The sequence below is a fragment of the Arachis duranensis genome, chromosome 10, assembly GCF_000817695.3.
Source record: "Arachis duranensis cultivar V14167 chromosome 10, aradu.V14167.gnm2.J7QH, whole genome shotgun sequence".
NCBI classification, from domain to species: Eukaryota; Viridiplantae; Streptophyta; class Magnoliopsida; order Fabales; family Fabaceae; genus Arachis; species Arachis duranensis.
Window position 1 is genome coordinate 69,974,901 of NC_029781.3, and position 10,388 is coordinate 69,985,288.

Sequence of the window (10,388 nt, forward strand, 5' to 3'; positions counted from 1 at the left end):
AAAATGTTAGCTAAATATAATTAATTGCAAGGAGCTAAAAGAACAATGAGGACTGTAGAAAGAGATCCAAAAGTCCAGGAAATGTCATTGGTCATATCAATAAGAAATAAAATGGTGTTATATGAGGTTAAAATGACCATTGTTTCGGTGTAAGATCTTTGATAAATAACTAATAAATATATAAGAACATATTGACAATGCAAATAGCATCCAAGAACAATGGATATATCCATCTAAAAGAAGTTCCAATTACGACATTATCATCAGCAAGCTTCCTTTCTTCACTCACTTCTCAACCTAATCTATAAAGATAAAAAAACATACAACCATTCAGGTAGGTAAATTTAAAACCTTACATGCCTTTGCTGACTGTACGTTGCAAGTTGTGATTTTATTTGAAAAAGAAAAAAGAACAGAAGAACAACTTATACTATCTTCAGTTGTATCTAACTATTTATTATTAGGGAAAACATTGATGGTTCAACCCACCATCAGAGCTAAGAATGAATAAGTGACAGTCAAGGATAATGGAGCTTACATGTATCCAGCCTAAAAGAAAGAGTGATAAGCTGTCCTGAACTTCAAATATTTCTTCTTCATTCAATGTTGAACACTGAACAAGAAATTAAATTAGACATACATTGCTCAACTGAAAATAATTAAAATTACAACAAATAGTTAAAAAAATCATTAATGAATCATGAGAGAATTACAATCTTGAGTCTCCTAATTCTAAGGAATACTGTATTTAGCTCTATTCATATATGTTTTTCATTATTCTATTTGAGAATCATTTTATCTTCCAACAATAATCCTAAGAGAATTGGCTTAAGAACTAGTTTCGTTTAAAAGTAATTGAGAAAATCCTATCATATGATTTACAATTCCAACAGAGGTTTAGTAGCACTTTCACAACAAATGTAGATAAATAATCTCAGATAACAATAAGAACAAATTATGCAACACTCATAAACTCCATGCATCACAACCTCAGATCAGTAGAAGTCTCACTTTGTCTGACAGGATAAAATTGGAAATAGAAAAAAAATGAAGAAACAGTCTATATAATCATTTAAAAACAAAAAACTGAACCACAAGAGTAAACATAACCATTATCTTACCGAGTCTGAAGTTGACTCCTGCTTTGGGATAATAAGTGTAGTGATATGGATAACCCTGTTTTTCTGTAGACATGAAATTGCAAGCACAAAAATATATTAAAATTAGCAATCAAAATATTTCTAGAACCCATAAGTAAACAAAATTATGACTTCTTTTACCAGGGAGCCTGCAAGAACACCACATGTCTCTAAGTTTTTCTACGTGTTTTCGGAAGCCAATTTCAAAAAATCTTCCATCATTTTCGCAGGCTGCAACACAGAGTAAAGTGAACTTATAATAATTTATTACCCAGTTTAAGAACGAAACAAACCACACATAAGAACAAGTCACATTGAATGATCAAGAGAGTCTATGATGTGCTTTGAACAATTCCATTTAAAACGTAAAATAAATCAGGCTTACAATATGTAGGTGTTGGTATGTATTGGGACCAGGTCCAGAATCCTGAGAAGATTTAGCTGGTCCAGGCCTTGGATCTACAACTTTTGAAGGAAGAATGGGAGAAGACTCAGCATACACCTGAGCAAGAACATGAGGTGGCAAAGGCTATTTGAGCAACTGGAAGGAGTCCTCCCTTGATTCAATTACAACAGGAGAACAGGACTCAATAGCAGGATGCGACCATCTTCCGTCATCCAATGAGAGAACCGAGTTCATTGTGGATGCAGTTGGTCCTTGATCCAATTCTTTAATTACCACAAGATCATATTGCCCAGCCTGATTCAAGCTGTCAACATGAACGGCAAGAAAAGTGTAAGGCTGTTATACTCCAGGAAAACAAAACTGAACAAACAACTATGACAATGTTGACTTCAGTGTTCAGCATTTGCTTATAATCAGATTCCTTTAAAGTGAAAAATCAAATAATTTCTTTTTAAAAAAAAGCCAAACTATAATAATGAACGACCCAAACCTTGAATCTTTGACGTGTGTCAGATCAGTACTGCTTGGATATTGAACCTGCATAAAGACATATATCAATATATCAAAATTATAGATTATAAATACTTGATGTTGTTAGAAGCAAAGTCAAACTGGAGTTTTTACCTTAATTTCTGCACTAGGTCCAAGCCATTGGCCGTGAAGACCACTTGGCCCTAAGAATGAATGTCTAGACAAAGTTTGCTTCTTTGGAGGAGGTACACATAATACGCCAATTGTGACCCAAACTGTAATTTGTATCTTGCCCTTGCATCCATTTTTTGTCTCTTGAATTGTTTAATATCACAGTACAAAACACAAAGATAAACCATGTGATATAATTCAAGATTAGAAAAAGATTAAGAGCAGTTTAAGGCCAAGTAAATGTATTACATACCTAACTCTGAAGCAGGGACTCGAATATAAAGATCTTGGCCTGCATCTGGTAGAATCCTTAAGTCATTAAGATCACCAAAGCACAAAGCATATTCTTTTACGACATGAGGTTAATTACTACAAGACATGAAAGAAAAAAACACATCAAAAGGCAGCTTCAAACCTTATAAACGAAAAAATATGAATAATGGAAACTAGAAAGCAACTAGTCATTTAGCTCTTGCACTTTAATTGGTAATTGCAAGTTCTTTTATAGGAAAAAAAATCAAGAAGGATAAACTATATCAAGAAATAGCAATAGCTATTTATTTCACTAAGAATGAGGCCAATCATCAGTTCATCACCACAGTTGTAATAAAGTGAAGAATTTATATTCTTTTAAGCAGTTCCTAGTGGCATGTGATATTTGAAGTTAAAATTGTACCAAAGAATAAACTTATTATTACAAAGCCTTTGGCAAATTAATTATAATATAAAGATTAAATTAATAATAGTACTAATAAAGCATAAAGATAAAGATTGAGGGCAAGAAGCTTATAATTCATGTAGTACGATAATGTACTATACTCTTCAAAAGAGAGAGCTATTAGCCTATTACTATTTAGTATTTACTAGTGGATCTGACTGTGCTGTTGGTTTTAAGGTCAAAATGTCAATACTTGAAAATTATACTTTGTTGAGGCTTCCTTTGTTTTGAAGTTTCATAGAAGTCCATAACTAGCTCCCTGGAAAGAACACCACAAACTTACATGAATGAGGACTTCAAATCTTTTCAACCGCAAACTAATGCCATTATTAGATAATACTCACCTGATGATACCTTCATATTTGTTACCATCATTGGAAGGAACAGGTTTAAATAAAGACTAAATTAGCCACAAAACTCTTACAATCCCCTTCATTTCAGCACACTTCTTGATGGTATTACACAGAAAACGTGTGTCACAGCAAGCTAAGAAGTTTACAATGGCCTAGCGGTCAATCCTCATAGGTTTAACTAGTTTCTAAAATATGGCATTCAATGTTAGATAAACAACTCTAACTTTGCCAAAAACCGAAATGAAGTTACTAATTGTATCGCCATCAACTTGCTAAATAATCGCAAAAGTAACAAGCCAAATCCGAAATCAGAGAGTAATCAATCAAACTAAATTAATGTGGAGAAAATCACAAAAATTAACAAAAAAGAAGCTTCCATAGGAATGCACAAAAGAACACAAAGATCTCAAAAGTTACTGTGTTGTGACCTCAGGAGACGCGACGAAGGAATAGCTCCTCCTTCGACAATCATGTTCACCACTTCCTCTGCAAGACACAACCACCGAAGGATTTACACCAAAAGACATGCACGACTGAATTTGCCAAAAATCGAAATGAATGGAGCAACAGGCTAGGAGATCGAGGAAGAGGAACGGAGGATTTACCGTTTTTGGCAAGAATCGGCGAACGCATGAATGGAACGCTTAGCGGTGGTTCGATCTGACTCCTTCCATGAGAAAGTGGAGTTGAGGATGAAAACATGCTCCTGGATGACGGCAAGGATGGCATCGCGGGCGTCGCCGGTTACTCTCCCTCTGATCTCAGTAGCTATAGCGAGCTTGATGGTGACAAATTGAATACAGTGGCGTAGATCTAGGGTTTTATTCTCACTCTTTTTCCTCTTCTAATTTTTTTGGACAAGCAGATTAGAAACTGGCTATTTGTTTGGACAATTAGACTTAAAAATTTAAATTAGTATTAATTAATGGAGGTTTTATATTTTGCCACAAATAAAATATGTTACGGAGGTTTTTTATAACTTCCACAAAATAAATCCCACAAATAAATAGAAATCTTGTAGTGTAATAAGAACAATAATTAAGTACAATAAGCAACATATTCTAAGACAATAATACATAAACAACACACAAATTTTTGTTATTATTTTATTGTAACATGACAAAAATTTATGGCCAAATTTAAGTGAAGTACAATAATAACTTAATTAGTTTTGCATGAATGGTAGTGAATTATAAGATACATGTTTGAGCCAATCCAATAATCTTTTTCTCATATCCTTTTAAGGACATAAATATTTTTCTAGCAGGTTTAAACATCATTAGTTGATAACATGTATGAAAATCGGAATCACTAATAATAACCTTTATCTTTTGAATCTCAACCATTATTTTTCCAATAGATGCAATAGGTACTAGAAATATGGACATAATAGTTGAGCGTGATTTAAATACCAAAGCAATTTTACTTATTGCATTTGCAAATTACTTTGAGGCAGGAGCTTTAGAATTTTTTGTTGTTGTTTCACAAACCACGTCTTTTTTTCTTTTTTTAATACACTTTTAACTATTATTTTTTTAGAAGAACTATGATTTATATATTGAAATTCAGTATTAACTTCCACACTAGCACCTATACCTTTTTCATTATCTCCAAAACCTTTCTCTATATCAACATAACTTTCCACAAAGTATGGTCTATATCTATCATCATCTTCTTTTATGCCATCGGGTAACATCTCAGATGAGAGAGCCCAAGTAAATTTACCATTGGCCACAACATCATTGAATAATATAGTTAACACATCCTTAAAAAAAAGTCTTTTATTTATGAATTTTTCATATAAAGGATTTTTCTGCATGTATACAACTAATCAACACAGTACTCATTACAAAAAATAAATAAATAAATAAATAAAACACAACTCATTATAAAAAAATAAAATAAAACAACACTCATCACACTTAAAATTTTTGTTTTAATAACAAGGTACCGTATAATAATTGTTTGCTTTTCCACCATTTATTTGGTGCATCAAGAGTATGTTTAGTATAATTCTATCGTAAATTCGTTTCTTTGTCAAAAAGCTTGTACCATGCTGACAATTCCTTCTTAAAATTATTCAACTTATTTTTTAATCGACTATTATCATATTGTGTTGATGATCACTAACTATGAATTGTGAAAAATATGAATTGATGGTGGTTGAGACAAGTCTGGGACTCGGAATGGAATGATATATCACTGATATATTGAATAAAATGATTTCTGAAAACTACTGGATTACTGTTTTATACTGGAATTATTGAGACGCTATAAGCCTGGCAGGGACGGTTTGGTTAATCTCGCCTGTCGAGGTCGCGGTGGTAGCATAAGGGCAGTGGTTCGTCCCGCTTACGTTAAGATGTGAGGTTCGTGGCAAGAGTATCCCACTCGCATCCTTTTGGAATCACTATAGTATGCAGGCACTGATATCCTGGGCCATGATCCGGGCACGATATCTCGGGGGTTCCCAATATCAGACCGAAAGGCGACATCTCCATGGAGGTGTGTCAGGTTGGCAGTTGAACCGACAATGTGATATCACAGCCAATAGGGCAGGCATTCATCATGTACATCTTCTATCTGATTACTTGCTTTGCGACGTGAATTGTTTGCCTAATTGTATAACATGCTTAGTTGCTTCCTGAATTACTTGATATACATGCTTATACTTACGCTTTACTTGCATTACTATTACTTGTATTTTCTACTGGGATTGAGGAGGATCAGAAGGCGGTGGGGATGGGATCGCATGGCGGTTAGGCTGGTGGAGGCTGTGGAACAGCGATGAACTGATAGTTAGAAATCCTTTAAGTTAGTTTACCCCTTTTTATAAAGGTTTTAAATTTATGGTTTTAATTTTAGTATGCTTTAAGTTGAATCTTATGACATAGGATTGCTTCTGGCGTCCCAGGGTCTTATATCTTACATTACTGGGCACTGTTACCATATTGAAAACCTCCGGTTCTCATTCCATACTTTGTTGTTGCTTTTCCAGATGTAGGTCGCAACCCACCTCAGTGAGTTGCTTGATGGTGACAGAGCGGAGGACCTTTATCATGTTTTGGAGTCTTTTGATTTATTTTATTAGTACTTTCACTTTTGTATTTTATTTTGCCTTAGAGGTTAACTTTATGAGAGATATTCTATATATGCTATTTTAACTTTCAAAATTCAGTATGTCTGTACAACATTAGTCGGCCTAAACTCCGCAGGCTGAGGCTAGTTCCTTATGACTATTATATTCTCTTATATACTTATATTTTTGTTATCTTGTACCTTTTTTTTGTGCCATAAGTTGTAGCTTCGTGTGAACGTTCGCGCTTTGTAATTTCGTATTTGAGCTTATTTTCTTCATCGGGCTTCTAGAATTATTATTCCTTCTATATATATTTATGTAAAAGCCTTAGAATTATCGTAACCTTTGATTAACCTTTGCTTTACGGCTAGAGGTAAGGCTTAGGGTAATTGGGGTGTTACAATATTCATCAGTATCTCAAAAGTTGTATGTGAATATAACAAGGATCATAAGAAGAAGATTTCTAGACATGCTCTATATGACCAGATTTTAGAAATTAGTCCACTTAAAGACTGGTTGAGTATACCCAAAAAACATTTGAGAAAAGTAGCTAAAGGCTCAACCATTGTTTCTACATGTCTTAGAAAAATCAACAATTGTATTGATAAGGACTATTCTTTCCTTTAATATAAGTAGTATCTCTTATCACTATAAATACTTTTTGTCTGAACTAATATATGTGACACAAAAGATAAAGGGTAACAAATATCTCTGTGCATGTGTCTTCGAAAGAACATTTCTAAAGGAAGAAAAATGTCGAAGATTATTATGTTGTATCATATGGACACATTGAAGGATATATCCTTCATTTGATGACTAAGGAGCTTGATGCACCACTAATTCGTGGTACATCTTGTACTTAATTGAGTGGATTTTATCCACTATTCTCACATTTATTCACAGAATCCGCAGGTTTTACACTTTCCTTCCTGATTTTGTGCTATGATTGAAAACATGCTTCTTTGGCCCTTAATTCACTATTTTTAATCCTCTCTTATTACCATTCGATACCGTGATATGTGTGTTAAGTGTTTTCAGAGATTACAGGGTAGGAATGACTTAGAGGATGGAAAGGAAGCATACAAAAGTGGAAGGAATACAAGAAGCTGAAGGAATTGCTAAGCTGTCAACCCTGACCTCTTCGCACTCAATCGATCATAACTTGAGCTATAGAGGTTCAAATGATGCGGTTTTTGTTGCATTGGAAAGCTAACATCCAGGGCTTCACGCACAAAGAACGTGTACGCATGCATTGGCAAAAGTTCAGCGTATTAGAAATCGCCCCCGACAATTTTTAGGCTGTTTTTAACCCAGTTTTTGGCCCAGAAAACACATATTAGAGGATGCATAGAGGAGGAATCAGAACAACTTCTCATAATTCACAATTTAGGTTTTAGATGTAGTTTTCTAGAGAGAGAGGTATCTCCTCTCTCTATGTTTTAGGATTCTCGTAGTTTTAGGTTTATTTCTTCATCAAATTCAGGTTCAATGTTCCTTTAATTTAGTTTTCTTCTACTCTTATTTGTTTTAGTATTTTAGTTTATCTATCTTCTCTTGTTGATCTTTTTATTCTACCATTTAGTTTATGAACTCCTCATGTTAAATTGATTTTTCTTTTAATGCAATCTAAAGTATTTCATGTTTATTGCTTCTTCTATTATTTGTTATCATTTTGCAATTGTTGGTTTTAGATTTAATATTCTCTTATTAATTTTCTATGTTTTTATGTTATGCCTACCAAGTGTTTGATAAAATGCTTGGAAGGATGTTAGAGTAGATTTTATTTTCTTGGCTTGGGATGGTAACTTAGGAACTCTTGAGTTACTAATGTCCAAGTAATTAATGATTGGGAGCCATTAAATCTAGTTCTCACTAATTGAATTAGTGTAGAGCTAGGACTTATGGACTTGGATTGATATATCTCATTTAACTTTCCTTTACTACTAGTTAGAGGATGACTTAATGGGATTGATCCTTGCCAATTCTCATGTTGTGGTTAGTGATAAGGATAGAGACCCTTGACTACCAAACTTTGCCAAGACCTCTTTATCATTTGAGTTTCCTTGACATTTACTTTTCTTGTTTCTTATTTCAAAAAACTCCAAAAGATACCTTTATATAACCAATTATAAGAACACTTCCCTGCAATTCCTTGAGAGACGACTCGAGGTTTGAATACTTCGATTATTATTTTTAAGGGGTCTGTTACTTGTGACAAACAATTTTTTGTATGAAAAGATTTTTGTTGGTTTAGAAACTATACTTGCAACGAGAGTTTATTGTAAAATTCTAGACCACACCAAAGTCCCCACACTTAATTCATGAGAACTCTTACTAGTCTAAGCTAACCAAGGATTCAAATTAAGAATATTATTATTTTCCTCTTAGAGTTAGTGATGAGCTAAAGTAAAGAACAAGGGTGTAAAATAGGCTCAACATCAGTTTGCAAAGGATAATGAAAGGGTAAGGCCATATGGGTATGTAAGCTCAATGAAACAAAGGCCTCAATCATATAAGTGAATGCAAACATAAAACTTTGGAAATATAGAATCAAGCAAGACAAAGATCACAATTTTAGAGAGAACAACAGACACCAAAATTAAAACATTGGTATCAATTATGCTCAAAATCTCACAGGTTTTGTGTGTTCGAGCTCTAAACCATGTTCCAAATTAAATATCTTCAAACAAGTTTAACAAAAGCTTTAATTCAAATTAGTGAAATACTCTAAAAAGTTTCTTGAAAAAGAAGATATCACTTCAACTAAGCAGTGGTAGAATATGCACAAAATCAAACAAACATGCAATCAAACATGCAAATGCAACAACTAGTTTAACAAAGAAAATTTAAACATTGGTGTTGAGTCAGAAAGTAGTTACCTATGAAAGTCAGTATCGACCTCCCCACACTTAAAGATTGCACCGTCCTCAGTGCATGCAGAGATGTACAAGTGGACGGGTGGCTCCAACTGATGCTTTTTCTCCAAAGTTTGTGCGACAAACTTGTTTATTGCTCTAGTTAGAAACTTTTTCTTTTCCCTCTTGGTGGCCATCTTGAAAAAGGGAGAAAGGAAGAAAAGTAACCTAGAAACAAAGATAGGAAAACAGTAAAACATAGGTGGGCTAATGCCAAATAATAAGAGGTTCTCAACGGCATGGTAGCTATAACATGTAAGTGAGAAAATAGTAGAAGCAAATGGCATATGAATAGGGCAGAAATTGCAATAATGGGGGAGAGAGTGTGGGTAATGAAAGACAATATAAGTGCATATCAATGCAAATGGAATAGAAGTATCATAGAAATTAGCATTGACTTATAATGAGTAACACCCAACAGTTTAAAACAAATCACAAAGCACCAAAATAATTCAAGAAAAGATGCAACAGGTGAATAAGAACATTTAACACCAATGGTAAAATAGAAAATATGAAAAGGAGATAAAAAGATGAATAAAGTTAAAAAGTAATGAAGGAAAGTATGCAAATGCAGTAAGCAAAAAGAGAATGAAAGAGAATAAGGAGGAGAAAGGAGGAGAGAAATTTGAAAGCTGGCGGCGCAATCGACGCGCACGCGTACGGTACGCGTACGCGTGCATGGAGAGAAAAGAAAGGGTGCGGAGGTGCATAGTGCGCGGACGCATGGGTGGCCATGTGTGGAAAAGGATGCGCACGTGTCAGGGACGCGTACGTGATGAGCGGATAATTTATACGCTTTTTGGCATTGATTTTAGGTAGTTTTTAGTAGGATCTAGCTACTTTTAGGGATGTTTTCATTAGTTTTTATGCAAAATTCACATTTATGGACTTTACTATGAGTTTGTGTGTTTATCTGTGATTTCAGGTATTTTCTGGCTGAAATTGAGGGACCTGAGCAAAAATCTGATTTAGGCTGACAAAGGACTGCTGATGCTGTTGGATTCTGACCTCCCTACACTCGAAATGGATTTTCTGGAGCTACAGAACTCCAAATGGTGCGCTCTCAATGGCGTTAGAAATTAGACATCCAGAGCTTTCCAGCAATATATAATAGTTCATACTTTATTCGAGTTTAG

At 34.2% G+C, this 10,388-nt stretch overlaps 1 pseudogene; it reads right to left on the minus strand.

The window, feature by feature from the left end:
• Positions 1-436: 436 nt before the first annotated feature.
• On the minus strand, positions 437-4,954 carry LOC107470165 (AMSH-like ubiquitin thioesterase 3; annotated as a pseudogene).
• Between the last annotated feature and the right edge of the window lie 5,434 nt (positions 4,955-10,388).